Source organism: Lynx rufus, unplaced genomic scaffold (genome assembly GCF_022079265.1).
Source record: "Lynx rufus isolate CCGP_SWC_20201006 ecotype Redwood Valley unplaced genomic scaffold, mLynRuf1.p SCAF_8, whole genome shotgun sequence".
Lineage (NCBI taxonomy): Eukaryota > Metazoa > Chordata > Mammalia > Carnivora > Felidae > Lynx > Lynx rufus.
The window spans coordinates 61154693-61179724 of record NW_025814896.1 but is presented as its reverse complement, the minus strand read 5'-3'; the positions used below and the strand labels follow the sequence as shown (position 1 = coordinate 61179724).

Here is a 25032-nt window from a genome sequence, read left to right as displayed (position 1 = left end):
ATGTCACTGCCCAGTTTTCCCAACACCATTTGCTGAAGAGATTGTTTTTTTCCCATTGGATATTCTTTCTTGCTTTGTTAAAGAGTAGCTGGCCATACATTTGTGGGTCCATTTCTGGGTTCTCTATTCTGTTCCATCCATTGATCTATGTGTCTGTTTTTGTGCCAGCACCAGCTTTGTAATACAGCTTGAAGTCTGGAATTATGAGGCCTCCAGCTTTGTTTTTCCTTTTCAATATTACTTTGGCTATTCGGGGTCTTTTCTGGGTCCATACGAATTTTAGAATTGTTTGTTCTAGCTCTGTGAAGAATGCTGGTATAATTTTGATAGGATGGCATTGAATGTGTAGATTGCTTTGGGTAGTAATGACATTTTAACAATATTTGTTCTTCCAATCCATGAGCATGGAATGTTTTTCCATTTCTTTGTGTCTTCTTCAATTTCTTTTGCAAGTGTTCTATAGTTTTCAGCATACAGATCTTTTTACCTATTTGGTTATGTTCATTCGTCGGTATTTTATGGTTTTAGTGCAATTATAAATGGGATTTATTCCTTTATTTCTCTTTCTACTGCTTCATTATTGATTTTTGAAATACAACTGATTTCTGTACATTGATTTTATATACTGTGGTTTTGCTGAATTCATGTATCAGTTCTAGCAGTTTTTTGGTAGAGTCTTTCAGGTTTTCCATGTAGAGTATCATGTCATCTGCAAAGAGTCAAAGTTTGACTTCTTCCTTGACAATTTGAATGCCTTTTACTTCTTATTGTTGCCTAATTGCTGAGGTTAGGACTTCCAACACTATGTTGAACAACAGTGGTGAGAATGGACATCCCTGCCATGTTCCTAACATGATTAGGGGGAAAGCTCTCAGATTTTCCCCATTGAAGATATTAGCTTTGGGTCTTTCCTACATGGCCTTTATGAAAAGAGGGAGGTGATATGACTAGCTTTATGTTTTAGAAAGATAACACTGAATATTTCAGGTTCTAGTAAGACAGTTGATTCAGCTAAGAGGAAAATAGTTTTGGGTTTTTTTTGTATAAAATAGAAAAAAATATTTTCACAATTCATAGCTGAGCTTGCAGGAAAGAAACAGTCTCATATACCAAAGACAAAAACAAAAAACAAAAAAACTAACAAACAGACAAAACAAACAAACAAACAAACAAAAACAAAGAGCATGAAGCAAACAATAAGGCCTGAAACTAAGAGTTGGGGGTAGGGAGACCCAGTGACAGTAAAAGGCTTGTTCCAAAATTCAAGCAAGACAGGGAATAAGAAGGACTAATGGATAGTTGCCTCTGGGACCTCTACATAATCTGGAATCTTTGAAAGGAGACTCCAGAGGAAAAATCCACTCAACCTCACAGAGATATAAGCAAAAGTTTATCTTCTTCTACCCTCTGGATAGGGAAAAACGTCTTCTGTAAGAAAACTTAGGTCTGACTTTACTCAGTTTTGTAGTTTGACTTCACACTATCCATTCCCAATTCTCAACTCTAACATGAAATTTGTCCCACGCCAATGATAACACAGAGTCCCTTTGTAGAAGCAAACTCATCTCCCTGGTCATGTAAGATTCTTTAGAGGGGGGAAATTCCTGCTTCAAAGGAGCCTAAAAACTCAGGGGGATCCCATCCACCATGAGTGAGAGTCAGAGGAACATAACTAACACACACCAGGATCAGACTTCTAGGACTTCAAGCTATTGAACAAAATATTGGAGAAGGCATAAAAATATGCTCAAAAGTTTTAAAGATATTAAATAAAAAATTGAAAAGAATGAGATGTAGGGGGAAAAAAACCATGAAAATCTGAAGACGAACCAAATAGAACTTCTGGAAAGAAGGTAAAAGTAGTAAAGAAAATGAAAAACAATGAATGTATCAAAAAACAGGTACAGCTGAAGAGGAATGAATATACTAACAGCACAGAGCACAGTACAGAGAGATAAACATATGGAAACTATGATAAGAAAGATTAATAAAAATTTGGACTAGGAGATCCAACAAGCATATTATAAAAGTTGAGGGAAACAGTAGAGCAAATCTAAAGGCAGTAATGTTCAAATAAATAACATCTGAGAATTTTTCCAGAACTATTAAAAGGCATGAATACTCTGAAAAACTGCAAACCAAAGCCTCCCTCAAGCAATACATACACATGATAGTCAAACTAAAAAGAGAAAAAGAAGATCTTAAAAGAAAAAAATGACAAAAGGTAGACTTAGAAAGAAGATCAATTAGAATGAGAACAGACTTCTCATTACTTTTAAAGTTATCAAAAGAAAATAACTGTCAACCTAGAATTCTATACTCAGCTAAACTAATACAGAAGAATAAGGGTAAAGTGAATCCATTTTAGGCAAAGATTGAGAAAATTAACTCACAAGTCAAAGAAAGGTAGTAGTTTCAAGAAAGGAAATTAAACTTCAAAGGAAGAAATAGAACACAAAAAGCAATGTTGAAAAATTCTGTAAACATATAAGTGAATATAAATAAGCATTGACTGAAAGAATAAGAACAAGAGTAGTGATTTATTTATTTATTTTTGAATGAAAGTAGTGATTTATTTTTAAGGCTATAAAAAATCAATGTGGATCTAAAATAGTACACAACCTTATGAAAGATTGGTGTGTGGGGGGGGGGGGAGGAGGGAGAGAATAAGAAAGGACACTCACTAGTAAGCAGGATGTTGTGCTCAATATTCAAATATTCCTAGGACAACATACTGTTTAGAAGAAGGGCTGCAAATACTAACAATAGATTTTGTTAAATATGCATATTACAAATTTAACTACCAAAAGAATAGAGAATATATAACTTCTGAACCAATAAATAGTGGGGGTAGAAAGTGCATAAAGAGGGGCGCCTGGGTGGCGCAGTCGGTTAAGCGTCCGACTTCAGCCAGGTCACGATCTCGCGGTCCGCGAGTTCGAGCCCCGCGTCAGGCTCTGGGCTGATGGCTCAGAGCCTGGAGCCTGTTTCCGATTCTGTGTCTCCCTCTCTCTCTGCCCCTCCCCCGTTCATGCTCTGTCTCTCTCTGTCCCAAAAATAAATAAACGTTGAAAAAAAAAAAAAAAAAAAAAAAAAGAAAGTGCATAAAGAAAACAAACATATATAAGATAAAAGGAAGGAAAGAATTAACATAAAAGAATCATGACAAGTAGAAAGTACAAAATACAAAATAAATTAGAAATGATAAATATAAATGTGCCAGTAATTCAAACAAAAACAAATGGATTAAACTTATCAGTTAATAGAAAGATACTCTCAGACTGAATTTTTTTAATTAGGCTATATAATGTTTATTAGAGACAGATGAAAAGGACTAAGAAAAGATATATAATACTTCTGTTTCCAGCCTTCATAGAAAAACCGAGACTGAATGTATCTCCTATTGTTAACAACTGGAAAACTAGGAAGGAAGGAAGGAAGGAAGGAAGGAAGGAAGGAAGGAAGGAAGGAAGGAATGCTTCCAAATATAGGACAACAGGCAGCACAGGGCTGTGATCTCTGAGAGAAGGAAAACAAACAAGATGAGCCCTACAATCATTCCAGCTTTCTATCAGGAGACAATTTTCCAGTCTTCAGTTCAGGGAAAGAAATTTCAATCAAAGCACCGTTGATATGCTGATATGAGGAGACAGAAATAAGCATGTGAAATGTGTGGGGTATAATTTCAGAAATGAAGTGTCTACACACACAAAAAGACATCCAGAAATTTCCCCAGGAGTTTCCTTGAGTCTGATACTGAATACTCAGCCATGAATATATAGAGTCAAACTCTAGAAGGCTGGGAAAGAACCCCCAGAGAGCTCTAAAGTAAACAAAACCACAGCTGATACACAGCTGGGAAAATGTGTTTGAACCTGCTGAAATGAAGAGTTCTTAATGAACACCCTGGTTGGGCACTTAATAGAGAACACAGAAGGGTCACACCATAGTGGTAGGGTTATACTAGTCCTAGAGAAAAAGCTAATTTAAACCTGCCCCATCAAAGCTTAAAGATAATCTCGAAAGTATCGGTTGATCTGCAAGCAATTTAACATCCTGCCAGGAAAAATATAACACTCTTAAAAGGAAAACGACAAAGTCTAACATTCAACAAAGTAAAATTCACAATGTCCAGCACCCAATTTAAAAAATACCAGACACGTGAAGTTGCAGAAATGTAACCTACAGCAGGATACAAATCAGTCAATGTAAATAGATTAAAAATTGACAAAGGTCATGGTATTAACAAGGGCTTTAAAACAGCTATCATCCATGATACAAGAGATAGTAATGTGGTCTGAATTAACCCAATGTCACAAACAACTAGACAAATGGACAAAATATAGGAAGAAAAACTTGTTTACACACAATGGATAGGTAACAGAGAACTATGATCTCTAAGGGAAAGAAAACAAACAAGGTGAACCCTATCGTTGCCATAGCATCTTGCTTAGGTGCAAATTCTGGATGATGAAGGAAAAGGAACCAAAACACAGTCTAATTATATCAATGAGTTTGAAAGATAAATATCAGAATTCAGGGAAGCCAAGGTGTCTAGAATTTGTGGAGCAGATCACCAGAGAAAAGGGAGCTATGCAGAGATGGAGTTCCAGAAATCTGCACATACATGAGTGAAACTCATGAATGAAGCCAGGAAAAGAACTTCCTAGAAAAGAACAATTATCAGGAAAACTGTGAGCTAGGCAATTCCCACATCTGATATAGGGCCAGAATGCATTCAAAATCTCATCATCGAGAGTGGAGACACTTTGATGTCACTGACTATACAAGGAATTCAACAGAAAAGTAGGAACTCAATAGAGAACCCACGAAGGTCACATCTTAGTAGAGGGTAAAAGTTATCCCTATTCTAGAGCTATCCTAAGGAGTTTATAAATAATCCTCAAAAAGATAAAGTGAATGTCAAGTAACTTAGTTTGGCAAGATAAATCCAATACTTTCAAAATCCAGTTCTCAACAATGTAAAATTAACAACATCCAGAATACAATCATAACTCACTAAGTGGGGCCAGAAGTAGGAAGATGAGATCCATAATCAAGAGAAAAGTCAGTCAACACAGAATCAAATGTGTCAGACATAATGAAATTAGCAAACAAGGACACTGAAACAAATACTATAAATGCACTAAATACACATTTAAGGACTTAAAGGGAAAAAAAGAAGAAAAGTAAAATACATTCAAAAGAACCAAATGGACTACCTGAAGATGAAAATATAATCTCTGAAATAAAACTTCACTGAATGGAATTAACAGCATATCAGATATGTCAGAAGATCACTAAATGTGAAGACACAAAAAATGGCAACTATACAAAGTGAGGCAAAAAGATAAGATCGGGGAAAAATGTATAGATTATTAATGATCTGTTGAGCAATATCAAGTATCTAATGTACTTTCAATTCAAGTTCCAGGAAAATATGAGAAAGAGTAAGAAACAAAAAATATCTTAAGAAATAACGGTCAAATATTTTCTAAATTCGATGAAACTTATAATGGAATATTATAAACATAAGGAAAACAACATTAATTTCAACTGTGGAACATTCTATTGCTGAAAGCCAGGGTAAAGAGAAAAAAAAATTTAACCAGCTGAACTTGACTTCAGATTTCTGTCTAGAAACTACACAAGGCAGAATATAAGGAAAAAGAAAAAGAGCAAGAGGCAAACCAAGAAACAGACTTTTACCTATAGAGAACAAACTGATAGTTACAAGAAGGAAGTTCAGTGGGGATAGGTAACAGGGATTAAGGAGTTCACCTGTGATGAGCACCAGGTGTTGTACAGAATTGTTGAATCACTTTATTGTACACCTTAAACTAATATTACACTGTATGTTAACCTACTGGAATTTAAATCAAAACTTTAAGAAAAAAGAAACAACTTTGCCAAAATGCTCAAAAAAACAAACCACAACAAGAAAAAACAATTCCTACCAACTTATAATTCTCTACTCAGCAAATACATTCTTCAGAAATGAAGGTGAAATAAACACTTTTTAACACAAATAAGACCTGAGTTGATGCCAACAGAACTGCAAGAAATGTTTAAAAGAAATTCTTCGGGCGCCTGGGTGGCGCAGTCGGTTAAGCGTCCGACTTCAGCCAGGTCACGATCTCGCGGTCCGTGAGTTCGAGCCCCGCGTCGGGCTCTGGGCTGATGGCTCAGAGCCTGGAGCCTGTTTCCGATTCTGTGTCTCCCTCTCTCTCTGCCCCTCCCCCGTTCATGCTCTGTCTCTCTCTGTCCCAAAAATAAATAAACGTTGAAAAAATAAATAAATAAATAAATAAATAAAAATAAAAAATAAAAAAAAAAAAAAGAAATTCTTCTAGCAAAAAGAAAATGAGAGTCAATGAAGACTTGGATCCACTCAAAGGAATGAAGAGAAAGAAAAAAAGTAAATATGTGGATGAATAAAAAAGCCTTTCATTCACCTCACATTTTAATTTATTTAAAGTGAAATGATGAGTTTAAAGTGAAAATAATAATGCACTATGGGGAACACAATATATGAAGAAGTAAAATGTAAGAACATTAGGATAAATGATAGGACATAGGAAATAAAAGTGTACTATGAAGTAATATATTATTTGAAGGTAGACTATGACAATTAAGAGACGCATGGTATATACTGTAGAAAAAGAAGTTAAAAAAAAGATGTATGGCTTATATGACCATAATTAAGATAGAATATAATATTTAAAACTCACTATAAAAGAAGGCAGGCAAGGTGGCACAGGCACAAAGCATCCTGGAACACTCCAGGCCCACAACTGCATTGGCTCCAGCAACCTGCCAAGGTGCCCCACCCGTGGAATGCCCCAACTTGCACCCATATCAACTTCAGCCATCATACCATAATGCCTTCTATATAGAAAGACACCTCCCCCCCCTGCCCCGACTTGTACCCATTTCAGCATTTCAGCTTCAGCTGTCCTGCTAGAGTGCCCTCTGTACAAGGAGTCCCAGGACCACTTAAGCTTCCACTCACTTCAGCTTCAACTGTCCAACCAAGATGCCCTCTGTGCAGAGAATCTCAGGACTGCCCAAAACCATGCTCACTTTAGCTCCAGTCATCCCATCAGGGCAGCCCCAGCACTGAGTGTCCCAGATCCCCCAGCCCATCCAGCCACAGCTTGAGCCAGCCAGTGAAATTCACCAGACACACCCAGCCTACAAAGTGAAAGATTATACACAAGAAAGTTACTTCAAGTTTAGGAAAAGTAGTTGTTTTGCCTAATTCATAGAAACAAACATAGAAAGTCAAGGAAAATTAAGACAGAGGAAATATGCTCCAAATAAAAGAAAACATACAAAGCCTTAGAAAAAAACTAAATGAAGTGGAAATATCCAACCTACCTGACAAAAATATCAAAGTAATGATAATAAACATGCTCATTACACTGGAGGGAAGACTGGATGAACTCAGAACTTCAGCAAAGAGATAGAAAATATTAAAAAAGAACCAATTAGAGTTGAAAAATATAATTACCAAAATGAAAAAATACACTAGATGGAATCAACAATAGATTAGAAGACAGAGAAGAATGAATCAGCAATGTGGAAAACAGGGTAATAGAAAGTACCCAAGCTAAACAACAAAAAGAAAAAGGAATTTTAAAAATGAGCATAGGTTAAAGGATCTCTTAGTCAACATCCAGTGAAAAAATATTCCCATTATAGGGGTTCCAAAGGGAGAAGAGGGAGAAAAGGATAGAAAGCTTATTGGAAGAAGTAATATCTAAAAACTTCCCTAACCTTGGGAAGGAAACAGACATCCAGGTTCAGGAAACACAGAAAGTTCCAAATGAGATGAACCCAAAGAGTTCCACATCATGACTTAGTTAAAATGTCAAAGATTAAAGATAAAGAGAGACTTTTATTTATTTTTATTTATTTGAAAGAAAGAGAGTGCATGCAAGAGCAGGGGAGGGGAGGAGAGAGAGAGAAGGAAAGAGAGAGAAAGAAAGAAAGAGAGAGAAATAGAGAAAGAGAATATCTTAAGCAGGCTCCATGCTCAGCATGGTGCCCAACCCCACAACCCTGGGATCATGACCTGAACCAAAATGAAGATTCAGACACTCAACCAACTGAGCCACTCAGGCACCCTAAAGAGAATTTTAAAAACAGTAACAGAGAAGAAACTAGTTACATACAAGGCAAACCCCATAAAGCTACCAGCTGATTTTCAGCAGAAACTTTGCAGGCCAGAAGAGAGTGGCATGGTATATTCAAAGTCCTGAAAAGAAAAAACCTACAACCAAGAATACTCTACTCAGCAAGGTTATCATTCAGAATTGAAGGAGAGATAAAGAATTTCTGAAACAAATGAAAGTTAAAGTAGTTCACCACCACTAAACCAGCCTTACAAGAAATGATAAAAGGGACTTAATTTAAGTAGAAAATCCCATAATTACAAGAAAATTATAAAAGGAAAAAATTTCATGAGTAAAAGAAAATATACAGTAAAAGTAGTAGTCACTTACAAAGCTAGTATGAAAGTTAAAAGGGAAAAGTAGTAAAATCAATTATATCTAAAAAAGGTAGTCAGTGAAACTCACAAAATAAAAATATGTAAAACATGACAACATATTCAAAAAATACAAATATGAAGGGAAAAAGGGAATAAAAATAAAGTTCTTTTAGAATGCATTAGAAGTTAAGTGACCATCAACTTAATATAGACTGCTACATACTTATGATGTTATATGTGAACCTCATGGAAACCACAAACCAAAAACCTATAATAGATACACAAAAAAAATAAAGAAAAGGAAAGTCAAGCATAACACCAATCACAAGGAAAGAGAGCAAGAGAAGAAACAGACAAGAACTACAAAACGACAATAAAACAATTAACTAATAAGTATATACCTATCAATAATTACTTTAAATCTAAATGGTCTGAATGCTCCAATGAAAAGACACAGGGTGATGGCATGGATAAATAAACAAGACCTATCTACAGGATGCCTGTAAGATACTCAGTCCAAACCTAAACCAAACCTAAAACACACATACAGACTAAAAGTGAAGGGATGGAAAAATAATATTCCATGAAAATGGAAGTGGAAAAAAAAAAGCCAGGGTAGCCTTATTTATATCAGACAAAATAGACTTTAAAACAAGGACTGTAATAAGAGACAAAGAAGTATATTATATAATGATTAAGGAATCAATCCAACAAGAGGATATAACGGTCATAAATATCTATGCACCAAACATTGGAACACCTAAATACATAAAGCAAATATTAACAGATATAAAGATAGTGATTGACAGTAATACGATAATAGGAAGGAACTTGAACACCCCACTTATAGCAATGGATAGATCATCAAGAGAGAAAATCAATAGGGAAGCAGGGTCTTTGAATGACATATTAGACCAGATGAACTTAACAGTTATACATAGAACATTCCATCCAAAAACAAGAGAATACACATTCAAATGCACATGGAACATTCTCAAGGACAGATCATATGTTAGGCTACGAAAAAAAAATTCTCAATGAATTTGAGAAGACTGAAAACATATCAAGTATCTTTTCTGGCTACAATGGTAAGAAACCAGAAGTAACTAAAAAAACTAAAGAAAAAAAAAACTAAATTAAAAAAACCCCAACCAAACAAAAACACAAACCCACAAAAAATGTGAGTGCTAAAACAACATTCCACTAAATAACAAATGAGTCAACAACAACAACAAAAAAAAATCAAAGAGATTTTAAAACACCTCAAGACAAATGAAAGTGAAAGCACAACAGTTGAAAATCTTCAGGACACAGGAAAATTAGTTTTAAGAGGAAAATTTACAGTAATGCAGGCCTACCTCAAGAAACAAGAATAATTTCATATAAACAACCTAACCTTTGATCTATAGGAACTAGGAAAAGAACAAAGCCCAAAGTTACTAGAAGGAAGGAAATAATAAAGATCAAAACAGAAATGAATGAAATAGAAACTAAAAAACAATAAAAAGATCAATAAAACTAAGAGCTGGTATTTTGAAAAGCGTTTAGTCTGACTCTTCAAGAAAAAAAGGAGACCCAAGTAAATAACAAGAAATGAAAGAGAGAAGTAAAAACTGACACCACAGAAATACAAGGGATAATAAGTCTGTTATAAAATACTACATGTCAACAAATTGCACAAATTAGAAGAAATGTATAAATTCTTAGAAATATACAATTTCCAAAACTGAATCAGGAAGAAGTAGAAAATCTGAACAGAACTACTATTAACAAAACTGAATTGGTAATCAGAACACTCCAACAAAAAAAGTCCATGACCAATGGCTTCACAGGTGAATACTACCGAACAATTAAAGAACAGTTAATACCTATTGTCATCAAACTATTTCAAAAAGTAGAAGAGGAAGGTAAGCTTCCAAATACATTTTACAAAGCCAGCATTACTCTCATATGAAACCCAAAGACACTACAAAAGTAAATAAATAAGTAAAACTAAGGGCCAATACCCTGATAAATACAGATACAAAAATCTTCAACAAAATATTACCAAAACACATTCAACAATACGTTAAAGGCTCCTTCACAACAATCAATTATGACGTACTCTGGGGACACCAGGATGGTTCAATATTCATAAATCAATCAATGTGACACACCACATTAAAAAAATGAAAGAGAAAAACCATGTGATCATCTCAATAGATGTAGAAAAAGCATTTGACAAAATTCAACATCCATTCATGATAAAACTCCCAATAAAGTGGGTCTACAGGTAACAAACCTCAACATAATAAAACCATATATGACAAACCCATAGCTAATATCATACTCAATGGTGAATAATTGAGAGCTTTTTCTCTAAGATAGGAAATAAGAAAAGATGTCCACTCTCACCACTTTTATTCAATACAGTATTGGAAATCCTAGCTATTGCAATCAGATAAGGAAAAGAAATAAAAGGCTACCAAGTTGGTAAGGAAGAAGTAAAACTTTCACTATTTACAGAAGACATGATACTATACATACTGAAAACCCCCGGACTTCAAGCTGTATTGCAAAGCTATAATCATAAAGACAGTATGGTACTGTCACAAAAACAGACACTCAGATCAATGGAACATAATAGAGAACCCAGAAATAGACCCACAGACATATGGCCAACTAATTTTTGACAAAGCAGGAAACAACATCTAATGGAATAAAGACAGTCTCTTCAGCAAGTGATGCTGGGAAAACTGGACAGCGACATGCAGAACAATGAACCTAGACCACCTTCTTACACCATACACAAAAATAAACTTAAAATGGATGAAAGACCTAAATGTAAGACAGGAAGCCATCAAAATCCTCGAGGAGAAAGCAGGCAAAACCTCTTTGACCTTAGCCACAGCAACTTCTTACCCAACATGTCTCTGGAGGCAAAGGAAACAAAAGCAAAAATGAACTACTGGGACCTCATCAAAATAAAAAGCTTCTGCACAGCGAAGGAAACATTCAGCAAAACTAAAAGGCCACTGATGGAATGGGAGAAGATATTTGCAAACGACATATCAGATAAAGGGTTAGTATCCAAAATCTATAAAGAACTTATGAAACGCAATGCCCCAAAAACAAACAATCCAGTGAAGAAATGGGCAAAAGACATGAACAAACACTTCTCCAAAGAAGACATCCAGATGGCCAACAAACACATGAAAAAATGCTCAATATCACTCATTACCAGGGAAACACAAATCAAAACCACAATGAGATACCGCCTCACATCAGTCAGAATGGCTAACATTAACAACTCAGGCAACAACAGATGTTGGGAGGATGTGGAGAAAGAGAATCTCTTTTGCACTGCTAGTGGTAATGCAAGCTGGTGCAGCCACTCTGGAAAACAGTATGGAGGTTCCTCAAAAAATTAAAAATAGAACTATCCTACGACTCAGCAATTGCACTACTAGGTATTTATCCAAGGGATACAGGTGTACTGTTTCAAAGGGACACATGTACCCCAATGTTTATAGCAGCACCATCAACAATAGCCCAAGTATGGAAAGAGCCCAAATGTCCATCAATGGATGAATGGATAAAGAAGATGTGGTATATATATACAACAGAGCATTACTCGGTAATCAAAAAGGAAGAAATCTTGCCATTTGCAACTACGTGGATGAAATTGGAGGGTATTATGCTAAGTGAAATTAGCCAGTCAGAGAAAGACAAATATCATATGACTTCACTCATATGAGGACTTTAAGAGACAAAACAGATGAACATAAGGGAAGGGAAACAAAAATAATATAAAAACAAGGAGAGGAACAAAACATTAGAGACCCATAAATATGGAGAACAAACTGAGGGTTATTGGCGGGGTTGTGGGAGGGGGGATGGGCTAAATGGGTAAGGGGGCACTAAGGAATCTACTCCTGAAATCATTGCTGTACTATATGCTACCTAATTTGGATGTAAAGTAAAAAAATAGAAAAAAGAAATAAAAGGGGAAAAAATGACAATTAAATGTTTTCTTTTCCAAAAGATATATATACATACATATATGTATATATGTATATACATATATACATATATGTGTGTGTGTGTATATATATATATATGTATATATACACACACACACACACACACATATATATATATCTGATAAGGGATTAATATCCCAAATATATAAAGAACTTATACAACTCAACAACAACAATAATAACAAAACCCACAAATAAACCAATTAAAAAATGGGCAGAATCTGAATAGAACTTTTTCCAAAAAAGACATATTGATGGCCAACAGACATGAAAATATGCACGTCACTAAGCATCAGGGAAATACAAATCAAAACCATAAAGATATCACCTCACACCTGTCAGAATGGCTAAAATTAAAAAAAAACATAAAACAATAAAACAACAGGGGTGCCTGGGTGGCTCAGTGGGTAAGCGTCCGACTTCAGCCTAGGTCATGATCTCACTATTCCGAGTTCAAGCCTCGCAGCGGGCTCTGTTCTGACAGCTCAGAGCCTAGAGCCTGTTTCAGATTCTGTGTCTCCCTCTCTCTCTCTGCCCCTTCCCCACTCACACTCTGTCTCTCTCAAAAATAAACATTAAAAAAATAAAAAATAAAAAAACAATAAAACAACAAGTGTTACTGAGGATGTGACGAAAAAGGAACCTTCATGCACTGTTGGTAGGAATTTAAATTGGTACAGCCACTGTGGGAAACAGTATGAAGTTTCTTCAAAAAAATTAAAAATAGAAATGCCAAATGATCCAGTAATTCAACTATTTGGTATTTACCCAAAGAAAAGAAAAACACTAATTTGGAAATACATATGCACCCTTATGTTTAGTACAGCATTATTCACAATAGACAAGATACGGAAGCAATCCACAAATTCATCAATAGATGAATGGATAAAGATGATATGGTAGAGGCTCAGAGGGAAGATGGCGGCATAGGAGGACGCTGGGCTCACCGCGCGTCCTGCTGATCACTTAGATTCCACCTACACCTGCCTAAATAACCCAGAAAACCGGCAGAGGATTAGCAGAACAGAGTCTCCGGAGCCAAGTGCAGACGAGAGGCCCACGGAAGAGGGTAGGAAGGGCGGCGAGGCGGTGCGTGCTCCACGGACTGGCGGGAGGGAGCTGGGGCGGAGGGGCGGCTCGCCGGCCAAGCAGAGCCCCCGAGTCTGGCTGGCAAAAGCGGAGGGGCCTGACAGACTGCGTTCCGACAGCAAGCGCGACTTAGCGTCTGGGAGGTCATAAGTTAACAGCTCTGCTCGGAAAGCGGGAAGGCTGGAGGACAAAGGGAGGGAGAGCTGCTGAGCCCCCGGAGGACAGAACTCAGTTTGGTGGGGAACAAAGGCGCTCACCAGCGCCATCTCCCCCGCCCATCCCCCAGCCAAAACCCCAAAAAGAACCAGTTCCTGCCAGGGAACTTGCTCGCTCTGCGCAAACACCCAACTCTGTGCTTCTGCGGAGCCAAACCTCCGGCAGCGGATCTGACTCCCTCCCGCTGCCACAGGGCCCCTCCTGAAGTGGATCACCTAAGGAGAAGCGAGCTAAGCCTGCCCCTCCTGCCCCTGTGCACCTTGCCTACCCACCCCAGCTAATACGCCAGATCCCCAGCATCACAAGCCTGGCAGTGTGCAAGTAGCCCAGACAGGCCACACCACCCCACAGTGAATCCCGCCCCTAGGAGAGGGGAAGAGAAGGCACACACCAGTCTGACTGTGGCCCCAGCAGTGGGCTGAGGGCAGACATCAGGTCTGACTGCGGCTCCGCCCACCAACTCCAGTTATACACCACAGCACAGGGGAAGTGCCCTGCAGGTCCTCACCACTCCAGGGACTATCCAAAATGACCAAGCGGAAGAATTCCCCTCAGAAGAATCTCCAGGAAATAACAACAGCTAATGAGCTGATCAAAAAGGATTTAAATAATATAACAGAAAGTGAATTTAGAATAATAGTCATAAAATTAATCGCTGGGTTTGAAAACAGTATACAGGACAGCAGAGAATCTCTTGCTACAGAGATCAAGGGACTAAGGAACAGTCACGAGGAGCTGAAAAACGCTTTAAACGAAATGCATAACAAAATGGAAACCACCACGGCTCGGATGGAAGAGGCAGAGGAGAGAATAGGTGAACTAGAAGATAAAGTTATGGAAAAAGAGGAAGCTGAGAAAAAGAGAGATAAAAAAATCCAGGAGTATGAGGGGAAAATTAGAGAACTAAGTGATACACTAAAAAGAAATAATATACGCATAATTGGTATCCCAGAGGAGGAAGAGAGAGGGAAAGGTGCTGAAGGGGTACTTGAAGAAATAATAGCTGAGAACTTCCCTGAACTGGGGAAGGAAAAAGGCATTGAAATCCAAGAGGCACAGAGAACTCCCTTCAGACGTAACTTGAATCGACCTTCTGCACGACATATCATAGTGAAACTGGCAAAATACAAGGATAAAGAGAAAATTCTGAAAGCAGCAAGGGGTAAACGTGCCCTCACATATAAAGGGAGACCTATAAGACTCGTGACTGATCTCTCTTTTGAAACTTGGCAGGCCAGAAAGAATTGGCACGAGATTTTCAGTGTACTAGACAGAAAAAATATGCAGCCGAGAATCCTTTATCCAGCAAGTCTGTCATTTAGAATAGAAGGAGAGATAAAGGTCTTCCCAAACAAACAAAAACTGAAGGAATTCGTCACCACTAAACCAGCCCTACAAGAGATCCTAAGGGGGATCCTGTGAGACAAAGTACCAGAGACATCACAACAAGCATAAATCATACAGACATCACAATGACTCTAAACCCATATCTTTCTATAATAACACTGAATGTAAATGGATTAAATGCGCCAACCAAAAGACATAGGGTATCAGAGTGGATAAAAAAACAAGACCCATCTATTTGCTGTCTACAAGAGACTCATTTTAGACCTGAGGACACCTTTAGATTGAGAGTGAGGGGATGGAGAACTATTTATCATGCTACTGGAAGCCAAAAGAAAGCTGGAGTAGCCATACTTATATCAGACAAACTAGACTTTAAATTAAAGGCTGTAACAAGAGATGAAGAAGGACATTATATAATAGTTACAGGGTCTATCCATCAGGAAGAGCTAACAATTATAAATGTCTATGCGCCGAACACCGGAGCCCCAAATATATAAAACAATTACTCATAAACATAAGCAACCTTATTGATAAGAATGTGGTAATTGCAGGGGACTTTAACACCCCACTTACAGAAATGGATAGATCATCTAGACACACGGTCAATAAAGAAACAAGGGCCCTGAATGAGACATTGGATCAGATGGACTTGACAGATATATTTAGAACTCTGCATCCCAAAGCAACAGAATATACTTTCTTCTCGAGTGCACATGGAACATTCTCCAAGATAGATCATATACTGGATCACAAAACAGCCCTTCATAAGTTTACAAGAATTGAAATTATACCATGCATACTTTCAGACCACAATGCTATGAAGCTTGAAATCAACCACAGAAAAAAGTCTGGAAAACCTCCAAAAGCATCAGGTTAAAGAACACCCTACTAACGAATGAGTGGGTCAACCAGGCAATTGGAGAAGAAATTAAAAAATATATGGAAACAAACGAAAATGAAAATACAACAATCCAAATGCTTTGGGATGCAGCGAAGGCAGTCCTGAGAGGAAAATACATTGCAATCCAGGCCTATCTCCAGAAACAAGAAAAATCCCAAATACAAAATCTAACAGCACACCTAAAGGAAATAGAAGCAGAACAGCAAAGGCAGCCTAAACCCAGCAGAAGAAGAGAAATAATAAAGATCAGAGCAGAAATAAACAATATAGAATCTAAAAAAACTGTAGAGCAGATCAACGAAACCAAGAGTTGGTTTTTTGAAAAAATAAACAAAATTGACAAACCTCTAGCCAGGGAGAGGAAAAGGGAGAGGACCCAAATATATAAAATCATGAATGAAAATGGAATTATTACAACCAATCCCTCAGAAATACAAGCAATTATCAGGGAATACTATGAAAAATTATATGCCAACAAATTGGACAACCTGGAAGAAATGGACAAATTCCTGAACACCCACACTCTTCCAAAACTCAATCAGGAGGAAATAGAAAGCTTGAACAGACCCATAACCAGCGAAGAAATTGAATCAGTTATCAAAAATCTCCCAACAAATAAGAGTCCAGGACCAGATGGCTTCCCAGGGGAGTTCTACCAGACGTTTAAAGCAGAGATAATACCTATCCTTCTCAAGCTATTCCAAGAAATAGAAAGGGAAGGAAAACTTCCAGACTCATTCTATGAAGCCAGTATTACTTTGATTCCTAAACCAGACAGAGACCCAGTAAAAAAAGAGAACTACAGGCCAATATCCCTGATGAATATGGATGCAAAAATTCTCAATAAGATACTAGCAAATCGAATTCAACGGCATATAAAAAGAATTATTCACCATGATCAAGTGGGATTCATTCCTGGGATGCGGGGCTGGTTCAACATTCGCAAATCAATCAACGTGATACATCACATTAACAAAAAAAAAAGAGAAGAACCATATGATCCTGTCAATCGATGCAGAAAAGGTCTTTGACAAAATCCAGCACCCTTTCTTAATAAAAACCCTTGAGAAAGTCGGGATAAGGAACATACTTAAAGATCATAAAAGCCATTTATGAAAAGCCCACAGCTAACATCATCCTCAACGGGGAAAAACTGAGAGCTTTTTCCCTGAGATCAGGAACACGACAGGGATGCCCACTCTCACCACTGTTGTTTAACATAGTGCTGGAAGTTCTAGCATCAGCAATCAGACAACAAAAGGAAATCAAAGGCATCAAAATGGGCAAAGATGAAGTCAAGCTTTCGCTTTTTGCAGATGACATGATATTATACATGGAAAATCCGATAGACTCCACCAAAGTCTGCTAGAACTGATACATGAATTCAGCAAAGTTGTAGGAAACAAAATCAATGTACAGAAATCAGTTGCATTCTTATACACTAACAATGAAGCAACAGAAAGACAAATAAAGAAACTGATCCCATTCACAATTGCACCAAGAAGCATAAAATACCTAGGAATAAATCTAACCAAAGATGTAAAGGATCTGTATGCTGAAAACTATAGAAAGCTTATGAAGGTAATTGAAGAAGATTTAAAGAAATGGAAAGACATTCCCTGCTCATGGATTGGAAGAATAAATATTGTCAAAATGTCAATACTACCCAAAGCTATCTACACATTCAATGCAATCCCAATCAAAATTGCACCAGCATTCTTCTTGAAACTAGAACAAGCAATCCTAAAATTCATACGGAACCACAAAAGGCCCCGAATAGCCAAAGTAATTTTGAAGAAGAAGACCAAAGCGGGAGGCATCACAATCCCAGACTTTAGCCTCTACTACAAAGCTGTAATCATCAAGACAGCATGGTATTGGCACAAAAACAGACACATAGACCAATGGAATAGAATAGAAACCCAAGAATTAGACCCACAAAAGTATGGTCAACTAATCTTTGACAAAGCAGGAAAGAATATCCAATGGAAAAAAGACAGTCTCTTTAACAAATGGTGCTGGGAGAACTGGACAGCAACATGCAGAAGGTTGAAACTAGACCACTTTCTCACACCATTCACAAAAATAAACTCAAAATGGATAAAGGACCTGAATGTGAGACAGGAAACCATCAAAACCTTAGAGGAGAAAGCAGGAAAAGACCTCTCTGACCTCAGCCGTAGCAATCTCTTACTCGACACATCCCCAAAGGCAAGGGAATTAAAAGCAAAAGTGAATTACTGGGACTTTATGAAGATAAAAAGCTTCTGCACAGCAAAGGAAACAACCAACAAAACTAAAAGGCAACCAACAGAATGGGAAAAGATATTTGCAAATGACATATCAGACAAAGGGCTAGTATCCAAAATCTATAAAGAGCTCACCAAACTCCACACACGAAAAACAAATAACCCAGTGAAGAAATGGGCAGAAAACATGAATAGACACTTCTCTAAAGAAGACATCCGGATGGCCAACAGGCACATGAAAAGATGTTCGGCGTCGCTCCTTATCGGGGAAATACAAATCAAAACCACACTCAGGTATCACCTCACGCCAGTCAGAGTGGCCAAAATGAACAAATCAGGAGACTATAGATGCTGGAGAGGATGTGGAGAAATGGGAACCCTCTTGCACTGTTGGTGGGAATGCAAATTGGTGCAGCTGCTCTGGAAAGCAGTGTGGAGGTTCCTCAGAAAATTAAAAATAGACCTACCCTATGACCCAGCAATAGCACTGCTAGGAATCTACCCAAGGGATACAGGAGTACTGATGCATAGGGGCACTTGTACCCCAATGTTCATAGCAGCACTCTCAACAATAGCCAAATTATGGAAAGAGCCTAAATGTCCATCAACTGATGAATGGATAAAGAAATTGTGGTTTATATACACAATGGAATACTACGTGGCAATGAGAAAAAATGAAATATGGCCTTTTGTAGCAACGTGGATGGAACTGGAGAGTGTGATGCTAAGTGAAATAAGCCATACAGAGAAAGACAGATACCATATGGTTTCACTCTTATGTGGATCCTGAGAAACTTAACAGGAACCCATGGGGGAGGGGAAGGAAAAAAAAAAAAAAGACGTTAGAGTGGGAGAGAGCCAAAGCATAAGAGACTGTTAAAAACTGAGAACAAACTGAGGGTTGATGGGGGGTGGGAGGGAGGAGAGGGTGGGTGATGGGTATTGAGGAGGGCACCTTTTGGGATGAGCACTGGGTGTTGTATGGAAACCAATTTGACAATAAATTTCATATAAAAAAAAGATGATATGGTAGATAAATACAGTGGAATATTACCCAGCCATAAGAAGGAATACAATCTTGACATTTGCAACATGGATGGACCTAAAGGGTATTATGCTAAGTGGAATAAGTCAGACAGAAAAAGACGAATACCATATGATGTCACTTACATGTAGAACCTATAAAACATAGCAAATGAACAAACAAGACTTAAACAGCCCCATAAATACCAAAAACAAACTGGCGGTTGTCATGGCAGAGGAGGAGATGGAGGGCTAGGCAAAATGGGATCTGGGAGGCATAAGTTTCTAGTTATGGAATGAACAAGTCATGGGTTTAAAAGTTATAGCACAAGGAATATAGTCAATAGTATTGTAGTAGCATTGGATGGTGACAGATAGTAGCTACACTTGTGGTAAGCATAGCATAACATACAGGTTGTCAAAACACTATGTTGTACACTTGAAACTAAGGTAGCATTGTGTGTCAACTATAGTTCAACTTTTTTTAATGGAGGAAAAAAATTAAAAATAGAACTACCATATAATCCAGAAATACCACTTCTGAATATATATCCAAAGGAAATGAAAACACTAACTCAAAAACATATCTGTACCCCCATGTTTATTGCAATATTATTTACGATAGCTAAGACATAGTCTTATCACAACAAGTTGTGATATACATATAGGGAACCCTCATGCACTGTTGGTAGGAATGTAAATTGGTACAGCCACTATGGAAAACAGTTGGAGGTTCCTCAAAAAATTAGAACTACCATACAATCCAGCAATCCCACTTCTGGGTATATATCTGAAGGAAATAAAATCACTATCTTGAAGAGATATCTATACTTTCATGTTCACTGCAGCATTACTCACAATAGTGCAGATATAGAAATGCCTTAAGTGTCTGTGGGAAGATAAAGAAAGAAGGAAAATGTGGTACACATACATACATATACACACACGCACACCCACACACAGAAATATTAAAATGAGAAAATGGGGCACCTGGGTGGCTCGGTTTGTTGAGTAGCCAACTCTTGATTTCGGCTCAGGTCGTGATCTCATGGTTTGTGGGTTCAAGCCCTGTGTCAGGCTTTGCACTCATTGGATGGAGCCTGCTTGTGATCTTCTGTCTCCCTCTTTCTGGCCCTCCCCGACTCACACACACATTCTCTCTCTCAAAAATAAATAAATGTTTAAAAAAATGAGAAAATCCTATCATTTGCAACAACATGGATAGACCCTGAAAGAATTATGCTAAGTGAACTAAGTCAGACATATAACGAGAAATACTGTGTGATCTCACTTATGTATGGAACTTAAAAACAAACAAACTCACAAAAAAATTAGACTTACAGTTACCAGAAACAGAGGTTAGGGGGAAGGGAAATAGAAGGAAGGTGTTCAAAAGGTATAAACTTCTAGTTATAAGATAAATAAGTACAAGGGATATAATGTACAACATGATGACTATAGGTAATTCTGATACATAGAAAAGCTGTTAAGAGAGTAAATCCTATGAGTTCTGATCACAAAGAGATTTTTTTCTTTTTTCTTTTTATTGTATCTATATGAGAAGATGGATGTTAGCTAAACCTATTGTGGTAATCATTTCACATATATATCAAACCACCATGCCTTAAACTTATACAGCAATGTATGTCAATTTTTTTTCTCAAAATGTGGGGGAAAAAAGAAGGCAGAAAAATAATAAAAAAGAAACAAAAAATGGGACAAATAGAAAATAACATGGTAAACTTACACACAACTATGTTAATGATTACATTAATGTAAATGGTCTAAACACTACAACTAAAAGACAGCTATTGTAAGATTGGCTACAAAAAGCAAGATCCAACCATATGCTGTTTAAAGAAATATGTTTTAAACATAAAAACATAGAAAAATTAGAAACAAAAGCATGGAAAGAGATATGCCATTCAAAAAATAATCCTAAGAAGGCTGAAGTGGTTATATTAATATTTCATAAACTATACTACAGGATAAGAAACATTATAATGGGTAAAGGGATGAATTCATTAAGAAGTAAAAATAACCCTGGGGCACCTGAGTGGCTCAGTCAGTTAAGCATCCAACTTCAGCTCAAGTCATGATCTCATGGTTCACGAGTTTGAGTCCCGCATCAGGCTCTCTGCTGACAGCTCAGAGTCTAGAGCCTGCTTCGGATTCTGTGTCTCCTTCTCTCTCTCTCTGCCCCTCCCTGCTCATACTCTGTGTCTTTCTCTCTCTCTCAAAAATTAAAAAAAAAAAAATATATATATATATATACATATATATATATGAAGTAATAATAACCCTAAATCTATATATATCAAAAACATACCTTCAAATACATGAACTAACATGATATAAATAAAAGAAGAAATACAAATGCACAAATACAGTTGGAGATGTCAATACTCTTCTCTAAATAAGTGGTAGAACAAGTAAATAGAGATTCAGTAGGACAAGAATTGAAAAACTTGACCCAATTGACAATTATAGAACATTTCATCCTAAAGAAAAGAATGCACTTTCCTTTTAAGTGTACATGGAACATCCAGTAAGATGATTACATTGTACATAACAAAGCCTCAATTAATACAAAAGACTGAAAAATCAATAACTGGAAAGATATTTATTTAATCTCCAAATATTTAAAATTAAATGGTACAAAATAACATAAGAGTAATTAGAAAATTATATTCACATAAAATAAAATTAAAACATATCAACTGTATAAGGTAAAGATTCCACTTCTGGCATGGCAGTGTGGCAGAATCACTCCCTAGAGAAATTAGTGAAAATTATAAAAAACCAACTTTACCTTGTCTTTAAATAGGTTCTGGAAAGGGTCCTAAGGACATATAGTAGATGAGGTAACATTTTCAAGAAAACTAACTAAAACTAGGAACAGTGAAAGTCTGCGGCATCTGAACTATGACCTATTCCCTCCTTACTCCCAGCTAAGCATAAAGGAAAATCCACTACAGATGGGATGCATCCAAGAACAGTGCTTCCTCTCCCCTCAGTACCTGGTCAGGAACTAAACTATCTTTCCAGGAGAGACAGGATATCAGCTTTTCTCATCCCATCTCAAGCTATTTGTTTAAAAGGCTAAGTTCCTGGAAAGTATTTCTAGGAAATGGGGACTCCCTTCTTATGCCCATTCTTTACATACAGGCTTGCAGTTCTATCTTATTTGTGGCTTAGTAAGAATACTATGCCTCTGATTCTCCTTGACACAGGTTTTTCGTAAATAGGGGGTTCCATACTTGCAGATGCATGACAATAAGACCAGAGGCTACAGCCACACTTTCCACCATCCCTACCAAGTGCCTAGATCCTAAAGTAGGCATGCCACTCAAAGAGAAGTGCACCACTGTCTTCATAGAAGCTTGAGAGCCATGGCTCAGAGATTGTGCCCGTGAAGAGAGGGAGGCCATAAAACAGGAGGTTCCTAAGTTCTTCCAAAGGGACTTCCTTCATTTGTTTTTAAAACTTTTTTTAAGTTTATTTATTCATTTTGAGAGGAGAGAGTGAGCAGGGGAGGGGCAGAGAGAGAGGGAGTCAGAGAGAACCCCAAGATGCAGGGCCCAAACTCACGAACCCTAAAGTCATGACCTGAGCTGAAATCAAGAGTTGGATGCTTAACTGACTGAGCCACCCATGTGCCCTGGGATTTCCTTCATTTTTAATAGACTGTGGGGAAGTTCAAGCCCAGGACAGTCTCAAGAATGAAGGGTCTGGTGAAAAGATTTGGAGGATATGGCGAAAAGAAATTCAGAACAATGGTAAACTCTTTATAGATATAAAATAAACCATAGGTCAGCTACTTTACCAGAGAGAATCAAGGAACGAGGCTGCTAAGAAGAGCATTCTCAGGTCAGAAAAACTCAAATACTGAACTAAAACCCTATCCCTATAATGGAACCCAAATTTACTTGAATCAGTATGTGAATCAATTTATGCTTGAGGGCACTGTTGAAAACAATAAAACAAACAGCCAAGAATTTATGGAGCTTAACAGCTGAATGTAGTCTGGAAGCAAGATAATCAAAAAGGACTCACCAAAACCATAGTCATTCCAGGGTAACTGTGAACATACCCAAGGCTGCCCCTTTTGAGAAACATCAGAGGCTTCATATTGCAAGGAGAAGGGGAGGAACAGACTTCACTAAAAGAATCTAACAAGTCACTAAAGATATAAACAAATAGCATTTTGGTTTCTGTTCCAGCATGCAAAGAGCTTGGAAATCATGACTCCCAACCTCACAAGATGAAACAAAGCTGAAAATCTGACAATAAAAACTCTTCTTTGATCAATCAAAGAATTAAGAACATAGAACAAACCACTACTCCCCCAAATGCAGATAAAGGTAAGTACAGAGAATCACAGCTTACCAGGAACAGAAAGTGACACTGAAGCTAGCCACATGCAGTAACTGACTATTTATTGGGAGAGTGAGCATAGACTAGCTTGAGAGATAAAACCTCCTGGGGTCCCAGCTTTAGGGAAGCCCCCACATTTTCATTATTTTCATCTCTAAGAACCCAACAAATTTTCAGAGAAAAACCCTCACATGCTTATGGCAAAGTGAGGAGAAAAGTAGCCATTTTGAAATAATCCTAGAGCATCCTGTTCTCCTTGACAAAGGTCTGCCCTCAAGGGAGATGATTTCTTCAGAGCATACCCATGATTTGAACAGAGCCTAATCAATGTGGAGGAATGGAATACCTAACTCAAGATACTCTTCAGCTTTCCCATATCACCTAAGAAAAATAAAAAGGATGGGGCACCTGGGTGGCTCAGTCAGTTAAGTGTCTGACTTTAGCTCAGGTCATGATCTCATAGTTTGTGAGTTCAAGCCCCACATAGGGTTCTATGCTGACAGCTCAGAGCCTGGAGCCTGCTTCGGATTCTGTGTCTCCCTCTCTCTCTGCCCTTCCCCAGCTCGTACTCTGATTCTCTCTCAAAAATAAATAAACATTAAAAAAAAGAAGAAAAGAAAAAAAGGCTGAGAAATACTTGTGAAGGTCACATCCCAGAGACACAAGCCCACTGAAAGACTATGACCTAATCATAGGATTATAGAATGCTTCTCCTCCACCCACAACTTACTACCACATTGACAAGCCTCCTGTGTAATAACAAGGGATTACAGTTGAAAGAACTACAAGGTTCAGACTCTGTTTAAGAAGTCTCTAAGTGAACCCAAAGACAATAGAGAAAACAAAAAGAACAAGAGAAAAATTTAGCTTTGACATGTACAGTTACAGCAAATGGTAATCACAACCTAACTCACAGATAAACATAAAACTTCACTCTTAAAGACCTATTTACCTCAGTAACTTTTACCCAATACAACATATTTGGTTTCAAAAAAAAGTTACAAGACATACTCAAAGGCAAAAAACATAGTCTGAGAAGACAAAGAAAGTAACAGAGTAAGACTTGTATATGCAGAGATTTGGAAATTATTAGACAAGGAATATAAAATAACTACAATCAGTATTCTGTGGACTGTAACGGAAAAACTGGACAACATACAAGAACAGATGGGTAATGTAAACAGAGAGGTGGAAACTCTTAAGAGCTTAAAAGGAAATGCTAGTAATCAAAAGCACTGTAACAGAAATGAAGAAGGCCTTTGATGGGGTCACCATCAGACCGGAACCAGCTTATGAACAAACTGGTGAGTTTGA

General features: G+C 37.4%; 1 protein-coding gene across 1 annotated transcript in view; it reads right to left on the bottom strand.

The window, feature by feature from the left end:
• Positions 1 to 25032, bottom strand: part of TSGA10 (testis specific 10) — a 165311-nt gene that overhangs the window by 29842 nt on the left and 110437 nt on the right. The window lies entirely within an intron of this gene.